This window comes from Ambystoma mexicanum, chromosome 14, assembly GCF_040938575.1.
Source record: "Ambystoma mexicanum isolate Mex_15411 chromosome 14, UKY_AmexF1_1, whole genome shotgun sequence".
Taxonomy (NCBI): Eukaryota; Metazoa; Chordata; class Amphibia; order Caudata; family Ambystomatidae; genus Ambystoma; species Ambystoma mexicanum.
In genome coordinates, this window is record NC_090940.1 from 515,442,600 (window position 1) to 515,459,002 (window position 16,403).

Consider the following 16,403-nt stretch of genomic DNA (forward strand, 5'->3'; position numbering starts at 1 on the left):
AGTCAGTTGATTGTGACCAGAAACAGAGACGCTCTTTAGTTGGCAGGACGTTGAGCCTGAATTTCAGATAAAGAGATCTCGACCACTGGTCCGGAAAACAGGACAGGTAACCCGGAGGATGGCCATAAGCTCGTGCCTCAGTCGGGAAGTCTTGCGCTGATCTTGATGCCGATTTTAAGTTGCAAGTGTGGATCCAGTCAAGTCTCCAAAGCTTCAGTTTTGCGGCGTCAGGGTTTTCAATCAGCATTTGAGTTTTGATGTTATGTTCTTTCAGAACCTCGTGACATAACACATTCCATTGATACAGGATTGTGTCAGGTTGTTCAGACTCTAGGTTGTGGAGAATTGCGATTTGAGGCACCTGATTTGTTAGTAAAGTTTTCCTAAAAAGGCTTAAGAGGTTCCAAGTAACCCTTGCGTGAATGGACATGTAGCCAAGTTCATATCTTACGCAAGCTGTAGGAGTCCCCTTAGGGAGGTGTAAGACTTTGGTCCAAAAGATGTTTTCCAACGAGTTCCATACATCATTCCCACAACCAAACACATTTTCTCCAGCATAAATCAGAGATGGAACCACTTTTTGCTGAAAGAAGTTAAGCGTAGGTTTTAGGGAAAATTTCCCGAATTTTTTGTTGATTAAAGAAGCCTGACATGCCAGCTGGCGGCATTTCATCCTTGCGGATTCTACCCAGGGTGCGTCATTCCTGCTGGCACTTATACGCATCCCTAAGTAGATGGTGTTTTTTACATGGCAGATAGGTTCTTTGGCCAAACACCATTTGAATTTCTGGGCGTTTCTTTTGGAGCCTTGGAGTTTTTCAAAGACAATGATTTCACATTTCCCCCTGTTGATATTCAGGCCGTTCTCTGTTAGGTATTTTTCCACAGCAGTAAGTTTGCATTGCAGACCTATTGGTGTGGAAGCCAACAGAATGATGTCATCCGCGTAGGCTAAGTAATCAATGTGCGTGCCGTGTATTTTCGGTGGGAACGTGTGTAGCCCAACAAAGACCTCTTTAATGTCCGATATAAACAGGTTAAAGATGCTCGCTGCTAGCGGGCAGCCTTGTTTAACTCCTCTAGATGTTTCAATGGGGGCTGATAGATTGCCCTTAAGATCTAGTCTGACTCTAATGGAGGTGTTTGTGTGCAGTTCACGAATTGCAGCCAACAAGCTAGGTGGACAGTTCCATTTGCTCATTTTCCGCCATAATAGATCTCTGTTTATACTATCAAACGCCTGAGATAGATCGATTAGGGCTAGATAGGTCTTAGAGTTTTTGCGGTGGGCTTCCATCTTCAGTAGGTTTAACAGAAGCAGGTTAACGCAGCAGCCCACACCCTTGACAAAGCCTGTCTGTCTCGGATCCACAAGATTGCTTTTAGTGGACCACTCCAGAAGTTGTTGTTGGAGTAGGGTAGCGTACACTTTCCCTAATACATCGAGAAGTGCAATTGGTCTATAGTTCTTGGGGTTTCTGCGGTCTCCTTTTTTAAAGATCGGTATCGGTAAACTTGTTTTAAGATTGTGTCAATACTGTCGAAATGTTATCTCAGACAAAATCAAACTCCATTGGTTCCAAGGCAGGCTTTGCAACCAGTCCTTTTTCCTTTTATGAAAAGGACAGACTGGGTCTGGCCTCGATACCGTCCAAGATGAAGTGCAACCTTTTTTGGTCTGTACTTCAGACACATTTAGTGGAAAACCTCCAAATCCCCAGTGTGGCAAAACTCTGTGAGGCCCTTCATATCTCTGGTGAGTCCTTTGTCACACACTACCTTTACAACGGATGTATGAGTAGGCCGAGCACTAGACATGTTTTACTTCAGTGGTCTTCCTCATGCAGAAGAAGATGTTGGCAAGCATGGTAGTGTGAGTTTCCCTCCCATGAAGGGTCTTTAGCAGCCTGGTGGGTAAGTGATCCAGGGATGCACACACATTAACCTTTGGGGCCCAGCAATGTTCAGATACATCACTTTGACCAGCAATCAAAACCTGCCCTGCATTCTTTTCCTGTGAAGGAATAGTAGTATTAGGATCTTCATTTGCAATAAAATCACTGGCACTTTCTTCTGTTAGAGGAGACATTTGACAGGGGACAGAGCCTTCCAAAGACCGAATGCGCATTCTCCCCCAATGACTCCACTATTTTTAGATTTCTTAACATTTTTCGAGACAATATATTTTTCTTTTTTATCAACATCGGATTGTTTATTTTCCTTAATTGTGAGGCCCAACCAATTGATTCTTTTAGTAACAGTCTCTTACCATTCTTACTATGTATTAAGGGCATTTCATGGCTATCAAGGATGATTTGCTAAATCACTGTTGCAAACACCCATATTTGTCATAGTTGCTCCAATATCAGGGCCATTTCCATTATTTGGTTTAAGCATTGTGAGACAGGCATGGTATCAAGAGATATGACAGAGACAACAGATATATATTTCTAAACAAAGTTTTATTAATGATCAGGATGGTGTAACGCCTAACTACCCTATGCTATGGTGGGATTTTCCCTGCCTAAAGAAATCTAAGGAAAGTCTGTGTCTACAAGTCCAAATCAAATGTCAGTCTGTGTCAAAACATATGCTGTTCTCACAACTACAACAACATCCAGTAGGGAAATGTTCTCAACCAAATATAAGTGTTCAGGTTCAATACTTTTCCAATGTAACTTTGTTTCAATGAGGTTTGATCACATTCTGAAGTTACCGTCTCTAGGTATTTTGGCATCACAGTTCCCATCAAAAGAAGGTCTTGGTCTTCCCTTCTCCAAGTTCAATTGTAATCGCGTTCATACAACTCTGTGACCTGGTTTTCAGGGTTCCCTTCCCCAAAATGTATACTGAACAGTTGACTTGATTCCTCTGTTCACAAATTCCCCCCAAAAATACCTGGTCTGTTTGATGCGTCCTTTAGTTAGCTTCACCAAGGACACACACTTCTTTGCTGCTTTTCCAATATTTAGTGGTTTCTGGTCTAGGCGCAGTTGTCAGACCACACAGTCCACCCATTACAGGTCACGCACCAGCAACCACATGCTTTGTCTGTGATTTGACATTTGATGTTGATAATGTCAGAGTTAGGAAACATCTCGGTCTAGGCGCAGTTGTCAGACAACAAGGTCTACCCATCACAGGTCATGCAACCATACGTTTCCCCAAAACCGTCGTTCAGATTAATACTCTTCACTTTCACATTATCCCTAAGGTGCTTTTTTGTATTGAGTTACTTTGTATACTTCATTGTCTCAGAATGTTCATGCAGTCTTTAGCACTTCATAGTTTAATCAAGTAACAGCTTTCTTTTCATTCAGTATTTCATATATGTAACATTTACTTAGTTTCACTCAAGCCATGACTTTCCTGCCGCTCCAGATTCAGGAAATGTAATGTTGTGTTTCATTCATCAGGATAGCACCTTTAATTGCATTCAGCTTTCACAAAATGTACCTTTGAGGTGTACAAGCTTGAATGGTTCCTTTTATGGGTACGACGTCCTTTCATCGACACCCGTTTTTACGACAGGTGTTTTTACGCTGGGTTTTTGCTAAAAAAAAAATTCTACATTTTTTTGGGGGGTGGGAAAGGGCATTTAAAGGGTTGGGGGGGTCCGAAATAAACAAAAATAGGTAGAGGACATGGGGCTTGGGGGTGGGGGTTGGAACCCCCCCAAAAATAATTTAAAAACAATTTTGAGGAGGTTTTTTCAGCTAAAACTCTGCGTAAAAACACCCATCCTAAAAACAGGTGTCGATGAAGTGACATAGAACCCTTTGATGACTTATATGTAGAGGGTATAATGGTATTACCTGTGGTTTTAAAGTAAGTTTGGTAAGTTTGGGTTCAGATAACTCGGTGGAGATGGACATCAAGTTACCTGGGGATTAATCCTCCCTACTCCCTGCCCCTTCTTCGTCTTAGTGGCCCGCATGTTCTCCATAGCATTAGTTTGAAGTTTAGACATACCAACCCTACACTGAGGTGGGAAATGAGGGTAATAACATGCTATCAAGGCACGGGGAACTGGGGAAACATCCTTTCAAACAAAAGGAGGATATGTTATTTCCTCCGCTGATGTCTTTGGGTTTCCCTGAGCGCTACCTCCCCCCAGGTGGTCCTTCCTCATAAACCCACTCCCAGGGTCATGTGAGGAGTCAGAAATGAAAGTTGGACACAGGTTTGCCATGGTTTTGGTTAAAAACATGATTGAAAATAAAAGGGGTTGGGAAAGGTTCTCTCTGACCCTGCTCTAAGAGGAATTTCCCTACCTAAACCAAAATTAAGGATCTGTCTGTGTCAGGATGTCACAACAAAACTATCATTAATCAAACATGTTTATTCTGACCCACAAATTACAAACTATACTGAAAAGGTGAAATGGGAAAATATGTTTAACCTTGCAAGGTTAAGATAAAGTGTTCATAAAGAATAAATGATTCAAACAAACGTTCCTCATAGACGAAGATTCTTGGTTCCAGAGGGTAGTCCCCTTCCCCTGTATTCTTCCTTGCGCCTTGAGGCTTTTTTCATACAACAGTTCTTTGGGGTCTCAAGTATAAAGGGGTGGTGTTCCATGGTGTCACTCCCTTCCCCTAGGCTCGTCTTTCTTCCTTGAGTTTTATAAACAATAGTTCCTTGGGCCTTCTTTAGGCCTACTGCCACACTTTCACAAGAAATTGTTTGGTTTCACAATCTTAGTTTCTTCTTTCTTATTTAACACAATCCTTTCCAATTGCCTGGTGTACTCTCCTGCCAGGACTTCGGTTGCACACACTTGAAATTGCCTGGTTACTCTCCTGCCAGGACTTCTGTTTGCACACACTTTGGTTCTTTGCCTGCTCCCACAGGTCCTTATATATAAGGCTGGATAACGTGTCCTCCTGATAGTTATCCTCTCTCTGTTCCTTAAGTATTTGCACTTTGCACAGCCACACGTCAGGAGAGGGTTTAGTGGTAATTTCAATTCTCCCTTTCTAATATGTACATACTCTGGGCCTCATCACGAGTTGGTATTACCACCAGATCACAGGTTGGGTGCTAAACGTTACTCCCCATTGGGTCCCTTGGTCCCTTGGACCCAATGGGGAATTTTTGGTGCAATTACCGTGCGATAATACCCCTGCCGGTAATTGAGCCAAAGTTTGGCATTTTTCTGGCGTGTTTACCCCCAGCTCTTTGCTGATGGTAAACACGCCAGACTCGAGATTGGGCAGAGCAGTAAATACAGCGGTAACGCTGTTACCGCCTCATTTGAGGGCTGAGGCCCACATGTCTCTGTAAATTGTTTTTCATATGTTTGCACTCAGCATGCTCAGTGATACGCTCCTGTGTCCCCTCTGCTGCTGGGTGGACTCAATGGTCTTCGCTGGTGTTGATTCACTCTCTCGCAGTCTGCAAAAGATGAATTCCAGCCTGCTATCTCCTTGTGAGTGCCTTCTCTCCATTCGCTGGTCCTCTGCTGCTTTTGCTGGACACGCCTCCTTTCCACTCAGCTCTGGCAAGCAGAATGCCGGTCTTCTCTGTTTCCGAACACCCAGGAGTCCCTCACTGGCTTCTGGCGTTCCTGCTGCGTTTCTTCGCTTTGCAACTCCAATCTCGGTTTGCGAGTTGCTTGGCTTCTCCACACCGGTTCCTGCTCTGCGGCTCCCCTTCCTCGCTGCAAGCTTCAGGTCTCACTCACCAGTCACCACAGCAGCTGTTAATGGGCCTCATCATGGCCTTAGCGCTATCCCAGTGTTAATACCGCAAGGATACTGCGAACACAAATAGCATTAGCGCTACTCGGTCTGGTGCAATTTGCACCGGATCACGAGTAGTGGTAAGGCGGTTAAGCCCTGTTCCCTATTGGGTCCATTCTCTGATGTGGTTGCAGTGTGTGGCCAGGGCAGCAGGGTGGAAGAGGCTGACGAAGTTGTCAGTGTAGTGCGAGTAGGCAAGGGAGCCTGTACAGTTGAAAGCGACAAGGGTGGAGTTGTGCGGTAGGTGGTGAAGTTGGTAGGATGCAAGGTGGGCATAGTTGGAGTCTGGGCGGCCATAGAAGCACGGGGCAAGGGAGCCTGTGAGGAAGAAAGAGCAAAGTTGATAAGGCGAGGAAAGAGCCTATCAAAACATAAGAGGTTGGGTTGAGGCCGTTTGTACTAGGGTGGTACCATTTCGATAGACATTTATGATGGCCCTAGAGGTGGAAAAGGAGGCAAGAAGGGCCTCCCAGCAGGTGCACCATTTATGTATGAGGAAGAGTAAGGAGAGAGCAGAGCGGCCATATGGAAAGTCCGTAGGTGGGGAGAAGGAACTACAAAGAGGATGTCAGTGAGAGTCTAACATTGGTTGGTCACGTGAGCTGTCAGGACCTCAAAATAACTAAGAAACAGAAGGAGGGTTCAATATTTTCAGTTTTAAGACTAGGGGATTATGCAGTCACTGCGAATTTCTTCGTTCACATAAAAATCATCAATCATTTTCCAATATTTTATTGGGAAATACAATAAGTATCTTTTGTCCCAATCAAGGTATGCTTTCCCGGTCTCTCTTTGGGAAAGCGGCTGTTAACGGTTCTGCGACCCCACTCATAGTGGCTTGTCGATAGTTCACTCTAGTCTTTTAATGTTTGTCTATTTCTTCATGCACTTTTCATACTCATTCAAGACATGACCCTCTTCCTGTGTGAGATCAGGCAAGCCACCATACTTATCTTGATTTGCAGTGCCTAAGAAGAACATGAGTAGGGATGTCTTCCTTTCTATCCCATAATTCGCCCCACAAACCGGCATTTGCATAATGCTCAAATGGCTTTTTCCATCTTTTCAATGGGGCGGGGCAGGGGTTCTCCTGATGTTGTAAGGAAGGGCACGGGAGGTGCCACATTTTTCATTGCTATGGATTGAGAGGGAGCTTTCCTCCTATTTCCTCCTACCTCAGTGTTCAAGAGAATTAATGTTTAGTTACAGGTAGCTAATACTGTTACCACAAGGTGCATATGCTAGCGCCTTTAGTGTACTTAAGGTTGTTCTGGAGTTCCAGCGGAGTTGTCATGGTTCTTGGGTAATAATGTGAACAGCACTTTTTGGATATGCCACTCCTTTCTCCTAGATTCAAACACACAGACTTGCTGCTAGGGGCATTGACTGGAGGACTCACAGCTCCTTTCTCCTGCTTTCTGCTCGTCTGTGTGGAAGGTGTCATAGGCAGAGTCACTGTCAATTATTTTGCTGTATCTGTGTTACTTCCCTGGGCTTGCATCCTAGAAGGGTCTGCAGTGCGCTGCTGGTGGGGCTGGGTTTGGCCCCCAAAGCCCGTTACCAGTAAAAGAACAGCTGCAAAGCTAGGTATTATCATATTTTTTATTTATTTTGGACCGAAAGTTCGAATGCCACAATGACCACAAGTGCCTCTCCCTACTACCTGCCTCACTATCACATGCCACACGCTTCTTGGGTGTTGTTCCGGTCACACAGATGCACCTTCCAAAGTAGCCGTATGCTGCACACTCATGCTACATATGACTCTATTCTAACGCGGCCCATGCCAGCGAATATAAGAATAAAAAACATATTCAATTTTGCACTAATGGTTTCTCAGTTTTTCACTGACTCTGGTTAAATGTTCAGTGCTCTCATTCCTTTGAGAGTTTTAAAAATGATCCAGATATTGGGCCTACACCCTCTGTTGCCTCCTTTTAATTCTGTCATATCCCTAGTCTTCTCTCTGGTTTCCACACCCTCAGTAATTAGTTAAGACTGCATTGTATTTTGTATAATTCTTTTATATTTTATTTCTATCCTTTGACCTAACTTACCCTCGCTGTTTTCTTCCCCTTTTTTACTGGGTCTGCCTCACTGCCATAACATTTAAATTAGACACCAACTTCATGGGTGTTTTCCCTCAAATCCCCTTTAGATGTTTCGATTAAGCCTGTTACCTATCCTTTGTCTGCAGAGGGGTTTGAGCGGGAGCCGTCAGATAATACTGTCTCAGCTGGGCATAAACCATTCCCATCCCTGATGGCACCAACTTTGAAAACCGCCAATAAATTCCACACACGATAACCAACTTAAACAGCGTTAGATTTGTTTTCTTTACAATTGTAGAGAAACAGACAGGGTAACGGCAGAGTTACCGTGTATACTAAATATGGCCCCCGAGCACATATTGATCAGAGTTTGTATAGGGGTTTACATAGTGGGAATCATACCAGATAGATTTAGTGAGTTATATTTAAACAATACACTTCATCAAAGAACATTCTCTAACCTTGAGTAACATGGCTAACAACACCATGATTTGCCTGTATGCTTCCATACTGCGTACCCATGTGACAGTCTCTTCCTGCGTCAGATCGCTCCATTATACATGATGACTCACAGTGTGGTAAATGATACCCACGTAACACTGATTCCAGTTCTCAGGCGAGAACAAGCCTGACCTTCAACTTCAACTGTGATATGTCAGTTGATTGACATCACAGGGTGTGCCTATTCCCCCAGCTATGTTCAATGTACTAATATGCCACATTCTTGTCTTTCATGATTCTTCACTGATCACGGCACATTGGGCCTCTTTACGACATGACCGTTGCAGAATCAACGTGCTTAACGTTTACCGGCACATTTCTGCACCAGCCAACTACAAGTTTGTAATAGCAGCAAAATACCCCATGGAGTCCAATGGAATGGGGATTTACAACCAATACCGGCACTTGTAATCTGGCGGTAATACTGCCAAACCGAGTGCTGGTATTGGTCTTTCACGTTGCCGGTATCCTGGTGGATTTCCCGTCAGAATACCAGCAAACTTGTAATGAGTCACATTGTAGTCTATCAATAATTATGGCTGTGATGCTGTCCTGCTTGGTACAGCTGAACACTGGATGCTCATGGGGGAACATAAAGTAACATAAAATATTGGACCTCATTACAAGGTTACCAGTCCGGTAACAATGGTACCAGTAAGCTTGCTGGTACTGTTGTTACCGGACCGGCAAACTATGAGGTCTGCTCGCGGGTGCCTTTCAGCCCAGCAGGTCTGACCTGTCGGGATGAACAGCACCCGCGAGCAGACCTACACCGTAGCACCGGCACCGTTATTAGCGGTGCCGGTGCTACCGGCCACCCCATTCCCATTGAGTCCTATGGGACTCAAATGGGAACGGGGAGTAATTTTTACCGGCACCGGGTGAAGGGGAATTACGGGGTCCGGCGCGGCCGGAATGCCCCAGTACATCCCCATTGCTGGGTGCCAGTAAAAAAAAGACTCAGGCGGCAGCCATGACGGTATTTACCGGCACAGCTACTGCCATACTTATAATGACCCCCATTGTCTCTGCCTCAGAGTTCTTCAGCCATCAATGTGTCTCTCTCTGTCTCCCTCTCTCTTTACTTCTCTTCTTCCTTCTTCTCTTGTTCCTGGTTCACTCACCTGCCAGCACTAACCACTAAGTGTCCCTTTCCTGGTCTACTCACCTGCCAGGATAATACTCATACAACTACTATCAGTACCTTGTGGTAAGGCTTGCTGCTAAACTTTCCACACTTTAATCCTCAATGGGGAAAGTTACATCAACAATTGTTTCATGCATTGATAATGTATTTCACACTGATTCACTTGCATCCAGCAATGCAGATTAAACTTCTCTCGCCCTTGATAGTTATCGCAAAAAGGGCAACTGTTCTGCCCACTTTGGTGTCCTTTGTTTGCCTTTCTTTGGCTTAGGCAATTTTTGATACAATCTCCTCCAAAAACTAATCATCCTTTCTGTGTATCACATTCACTCCGTTTGCATATTGTTCCCTTTTGGCTTTGGAAATAGTGGTTACAACGGTTACAATATTCTGTTTCACTTTGTTGAAATGTTGTCCCCTCTTAGCTTGGACAATGGTGGTTACAATATTTATTTTCACTCTTGTTAAATATTGTTCCCTTTTTGCTTGGACAATGCTGGTTACAATGTTTGTTTTCACTTTCAAAGGGATTGTGTCCTCTGACGTATTCCTCATCTTAGATATCTCCTTCCAGCTCTGCTGGCCTCGGAAAATGTTTCTCTCTCTAGAGGGCGCTGCGCGTCGACGTCCTCCGAGTCGATGTCCCTCGACAGCCGCCCTATCGACGTCGACGTCATCCTGCCTATAAAGGCCGCGCGCAGCGTCCGTTGCTCAGTTCCGTTTTTCCGCGCTTACTCAGTGCCTCGGAATACCGTTGCTCAGTTCTTGTCAGATTAATCCTATTTTCCTCGAGTCATTCGATCCGTACTCGATGGCTTCCTCGTCGGAACCGACAACTCCTCGATCCGGCTTCAAAAAATGCCGAGATTGTGGGAAAAAGATGTCGCTGACTGACCCTCACAGAGTTTGTCTGTGGTGTTTGGGAGCTGAACACCATTGTTCGGAATGCGAGGACTGTATGTCCATGACAGCTAAGGCCCTGAAGGAGCGTAGGGGGAAGCTGGAGAAAGGTAAGACTTTTAAAGCTTCTTCTTCGTCGACGAAGTCGAGACACTCGTCTCCTCGTCACCATTCGCGCTCCAGGTCTCAGAGTGGGTCTCATCACTCCTCGAGATCGAAGCACTTGAAGAGGAGACGTCGAAGATCCCCTTCTCCGTCTTCCTCTTCCTCTGTTTCGCCAAAAAGAATCCCTTGCCCCACGAAACATAGTTCCCGGGCTGAATGGGAGGAATTCCGCAAAAATATGATGAGCGTCTTCGAGAAAGCGGCCTCGACCCCCTCGAAGACTGCCGAGAGCGATGCTCTGGTCGAAAGACCCGAAGGTCAAAAACGCCGCGAGTCGCAGTACCCGGCGAAGGAAACCTCTCGAGCGCGTCTCGAACCCTCGAGTAGGACTATGACCTCCAAACCTTCCTCGAAGGTTCCGTCGACGCCGTCGACGAGGGTTCCGTTGACGCCGAGGTCGATGTCTTCGACGCCGTTGTCGAAGGGACCTTCGACACACGGGTCTGTCGACTCGACGCCAGCTTCGACACCGGCGTCGACGCCAAGAAAAGTCACGGTTACGACACACCCAGTGACTATCCCCAGGTCCTCGACGTCGATGGCTTCGAGATTGTCGAGTAGAATTCCAATTCTGTCGAGGTCTTCGAGGCCTCCGCCTTTGTTTTCGACGCCACGCTCGAAGCCTTCGACGTCGGCGTCGACGACATCGACGTATTCGAGGCCGATAATGACAAGTTCGCCACCCTGTGCCTTGGAAATGGGATTTACTCCCTTTATGAGTTCAGAACAATTGAGAACTATGTCCTCAATTTTGGAAGAGGGTGAATTGTCTGAACAGGAAGACACATTTGAGTTGCAGGGACCTGTAACCCCAATTAGAGAGGAATTTTCCTCTGAAGAACGCAGGTTAAAGGATCTTCATGATTCCTTACATGAGGCAAGTGGGTTAGACACTTCCCCTGAGGTGGAGTTTGCTAGGCCAGATCTGGGGGAGCATGCTGAAACCCCCTATAGAGCCTTAATGGCCAGGATCACAGAGTTCATGGGGTGGTCTGCACCTTCACAATCTTTCCAACAAGATGACCTCACGGATATTCTTGACAAAGGCCCACAGGAGGATCCTGTGGTGCCTTTTCATAAAGCTCTTCAGAGGAAGATCATGACAAACTGGGAAACCCCAGATGTCGTACCAGCAGTAAATAAAAAACTGTCTACAAAGTACAGGGTATCTTCTACAGACCCGGAGTTTTTGTCTAAACACCCATCCCCAGAAAGTCTGGTGGTACAGGCAGCATCCTCTACCGATGTCAAGACGGCTTATCCTACCGTCCCACAGGACAGGGACGATAAAAAATATGATGCTATGGCAAAGAAAGTCTTTTCAGCATGTAGCATGGCGTTAAAATCTGTTAATGCTACTTGCACCCTTGCTAGGTTCAGCCATACACTTTGGGAGTGTGCTTCTACAGCAGGTGACTGCATCCCGGAGGGAGAAGAAAGGGATGCGTTCCTGAATATTATACAGGACGGTAAAGACGCTATGTGCGAATCCCTCCAGACGGGCATTGATTCGGCTGACAGTATCAGCAGAGCAATGGCGGCAAGTACATCAACCAGGAGATTTGCTTGGTTGAGAAAGTCTGGTTTTGCCCCAGATGTGCAAGCCAGGCTCTTGAACATGCCATTCGATGGCTCTTCTTTGTTCGGGAAAAAGGCGGATGACAGTTTAGAGAAACTGCAAACTTCAAAAGCAGCAGCAAAATCCCTAGGAGCTGCAATCCGTCAGACTCCCTTTCGTCCCACAGGAACCTCTGCGAGGGGCAAGTCCTTTTGCTTCTACTCTGCATTCGGAAGAGGTAGAGGACGACCGGCTGAAAGGGGACAAAGAAGAACTACCCGAGGTGGACGGGGTAGATATTCAAAAGCCGCAGCAACAGCAGGTGCCTCTTTACCATCGGCATCTGCATCAGCCGCCCCAAAACCACTCTGAGGACTTCCCTCACAGGACACCTGTAGGAGGCAGGTTGACTCAACATCTGGCGGTATGGCAGGCTATCATGCCAGATGCTTGGGCATTGGAAACAGTTGCCCAAGGTTACTGCCTGCCTTTCCTACGTATACCTCAGAGTCATCCACCGGGGATCAGCTCTCAGAAAGCTCCAGATCCGCTCCTCTTGCAGGAAATTTTGGACCTGCTAGAGAAAGGTGCCATAGAACCGGTACCTGTAGTGGAGAGGAACAAGGGCTGGTACTCCCCTTACTTTCTCATTCCAAAGAAAGACGGAGGACTGAGACCCATCTTGGACTTGCGAGAATTGAACAAATTCCTCAGAAAAGACAAATTCAAGATGGTCACTCTTTCTCAGATCCTCCAGGCCCTTCAGTTCCAGGACTGGTTGGTATCTCTGGACCTTCAGGACGCTTATTTCCATGTGCCTATCCATCTCAAACACAGGAAATACCTGAGGTTCGCAATTGGCAACTCTCACTATCAATTTCGAGTGCTGCCATTTGGGCTGACCTCAGCCCCGAGGGTCTTCACCAAGTTAATGTCGGTAGTGGCTGCAAGTCTAAGGAGGGAAGGGATTCACGTCTACCCCTACCTGGACGATTGGTTGATCAGGGCTGTTTCTTCGGAACAAGCTCAGATCCAGCTAAATCACGTGTGCCACTTCCTTCACAGACTGGGCTTCTCCCTCAATTTAAAGAAGTCACAAATGATACCATCGCAGAGACTCCAGTTCATAGGAGCGATCCTGGACACTTCCCTGGGAAAAGCCTCGCCACCAGAGGTGAGGGCTCAAGATATTCTACAGATGGTTACCAAGTTCCAACATGCCCAACGTCTCCAAGCCTTCGACTTTTTGAGGTTGCTAGGCCTCATGGCATCCTGCATTTTCCTAGTGCCAGAGGCTCGCCTGAGAATGAGATCCCTCCAGTGGGCACTGAGGACTCAGTGGTTACAATTCTCAGGGAGAATGACAGATCTTCTTCAGGTTCCCGGCAGGGTGGCTCGAGACCTTCAGTGGTGGGCCTGTCAGGAGAACATTCTGAAAGGAGAACAGTTTTGGCAACCCTGGCCGGAGATAACAGTAGTCACGGATGCCTCACTCACGGGGTGGGGAGCCCACGCCAACGACTTGACCATCAGCGGTCGTTGGTCTCCATCGGAGTCCAGACTACATATCAACCTGTTAGAGCTGAGAGCCATCAGACTTGCGCTGAAGGCGTTCCTGCCAGCTGTACAAGGGAAGAACGTCCTGATAATGACGGACAACACGGTGGCCATGCATTACCTCAACAAAAGAGGAGGCGTAGGATCACTACCCCTGTGCAGAGAGGCGATGCAGCTCTGGTTTTGGGCAATCCAAGAAGGAATCTCTCTATCGGCAGTTCACCTAGCCGGAGAGAAGAACTTGACAGCGGACGCTCTGAGCAGGCAGAACACAGTCTCCCACGAGTGGGAGCTAGCTCAGGAAGTCCTTCAAGAGATCTTCGCCCTTTGGGGAACCCCTCAGGTAGATCTGTTCGCCACCAGCCTAAACAGGAAATGCGACCTGTTCTGCTCAAGGGAATTTCCCCCGAGAGGAGCTCTGGGAGACGCGTTCATAGTGGACTGGGAGTTTCCGCTTCTGTACGCGTTCCCACCGGTCCCTGTCATTCCTCAAATGATCAGGAGGTTGAGAAGATTCCGGCGAACCATGATCCTAATTGCCCCGGATTGGGCCAGGAGAACGTGGTACCCGGACCTTCTAGACTTGTCCATCTGCCCTCCAATTCGACTTCCACTCAGAGAGAACCTACTCTCATAGAAGGGAGGTCAGGTTCTCCATCCAGACATCAAAACCCTCAACCTTCACGCTTGGCTTCTGAAAGGCTGAGGTACAAGGATTGGGACCTCCCTGATGATGTTATGGAGGTGTTGCTTTCGGCAAGGAGGCCAGCAACAAAGTCTTTATACCGCTGCCGTTGGAACAGATTTTGCAGCTGGTGTAGAGAACAGAATATCGACCCTTTTTCATGTGGTACACCAATGGTTTTGTCCTTCCTACTATATTTGGCAAATTCAGGCCTTCAAGTTTGCACCATTAAGGGCTATCTCGCAGCGCTATCCATCTTTAAGCGTACTGCGGAAGAACCATCCTATTTCAAATTACCCTTGGTAATACAGTTTCTAAAGGGGTTAACCAATGTTTATCCCCCAAGACCATTCCAAATTCCCCTATGGGATTTAAACTTAGTACTAACTTTCCTTATGGGCACACCTTTCGAACCTCTCCATTCTTGTTCGTTAAGATTCCTTACCCTTAAAACTGTTTTATTAATAGCACTTACATCTGCTAGAAGGGTGAGCGAATTACAAACTCTTTTTTGTAAACCCCCTCACACAATATTTCACAAAGACAAAGTTGTCCTGCAAGTGAAGCCTAATTTCCTCCCAAAGGTGGTTTCTGAATTCCATGTCACTTAGAAGATTACCCTACCATCTTTCTATCCTCCTCCTCACCCGGGGAAAGAGGAAGAGAGGTTACACAGGCTAGACCCTAGGAGGGCTTTAAGTTTTTACATCAGTAGACTAGCCAGGATAAGACAGACAGACCAGCTGTTTGTAGGTTACGTAGGTCACAAGCTGGGGTTACCAATAACTAAGCAGACCATTTCCAGATGGATCATTCTAGCCATTCTGGAATGTTATAAACTGGCAGGGAAAGAGCCCCCTCAAAACCTTAGGGCTCATTCGACCAGAGGTATTGCAGCTTCATCGGCCCTCAAAAGAGGCGTGCCGGTTAAAGACATCTGTGCGGCCGCTACATGGTCGTCTGTCCATATCTTTACACGTTTTTACAATTTGGATTCCTCCTCCAGTCAAGAGACTAGGTTTGGAAGGGCTGTACTGCATTCTATTCATCAATAGAAGACAGCGTGAAGTCAGTACTCCCTCCTCCGATAATAGAATACTGCTATGGGAGCCTATCTAAGATGAGGAATACGTCGGAGGACACAATCCCTTCGAAGAACAAGTTACTTCTTACCTTGTAACGTTCTTTCGACGGGATGTTCCTCCGACGTATTCCTCATCGACCCTCCCATCCATCCCCGCAGTTCTACTTCCCTTGTTGTTGCAGCTTACGCTCCTTCAGGGTGATTAGTTTAGCCCAGAAAGTATTATTGTGGGCTACAAAACGGAACTGAGCAACGGACGCTGCGCGCGGCCTTTATAGGCAGGATGACGTCGACGTCGATACAGCGGCTTTCGTGGGACATCGACTCGGAGGACGTCGACGCGCAGCGCCCTCTATAGAGAGAAAAATTTTCCGAGGCCAGCAGAGCTGGAAGGAGATATCTAAGATGAGGAATACGTCGGAGGAACATCCCGTCGAAAGAACGTTACAAGGTAAGAAGTAACTTGTTCTTCTCTCTTAAAGTGAGAATTGTGCCCAAATTGCCTTAACTCATTAGTTCGATATTCAAAACCTTTCTTTTCATCAGTTCGATATTAAAAATAATTCTTTTGAGCCAGTGGTCGGGTTAGTAACACCCCGCGGTCACCTAACCAAGACCAACTCACCAGTCTTCTCGCACGTCTCATCTGGACCTGCTGCTCGTGTTTCTTCTCTCATCAGGTAAACTCGGGTGTCTGACAGCAGTCTTGCCGTGACTCACGCCTTCTGCAGTTGGAGCAGCCTGCGTTCCGCTCGCACTGCAGGTAATGCTACACACGGGAGTAGCACACAGGACTGGGAGAACTTCTCTCTCCCTTCGGGCAGCTAGTTTCTTTACCGCTTCCCGCTGCACACTCTCTGCATCTCTCAGAGTTCCCAACTTCTGCCACAGTTTTGACACGCCATCCCGCTTCCGCAACAGCAGTGGCTTCGTGCCCTGCAACTTCTTCAAACCTCTGCTGCTTCCACCTCTTCCTACTTGTTCTGATGGCCTGCCCCTGGAGGGGCCTTA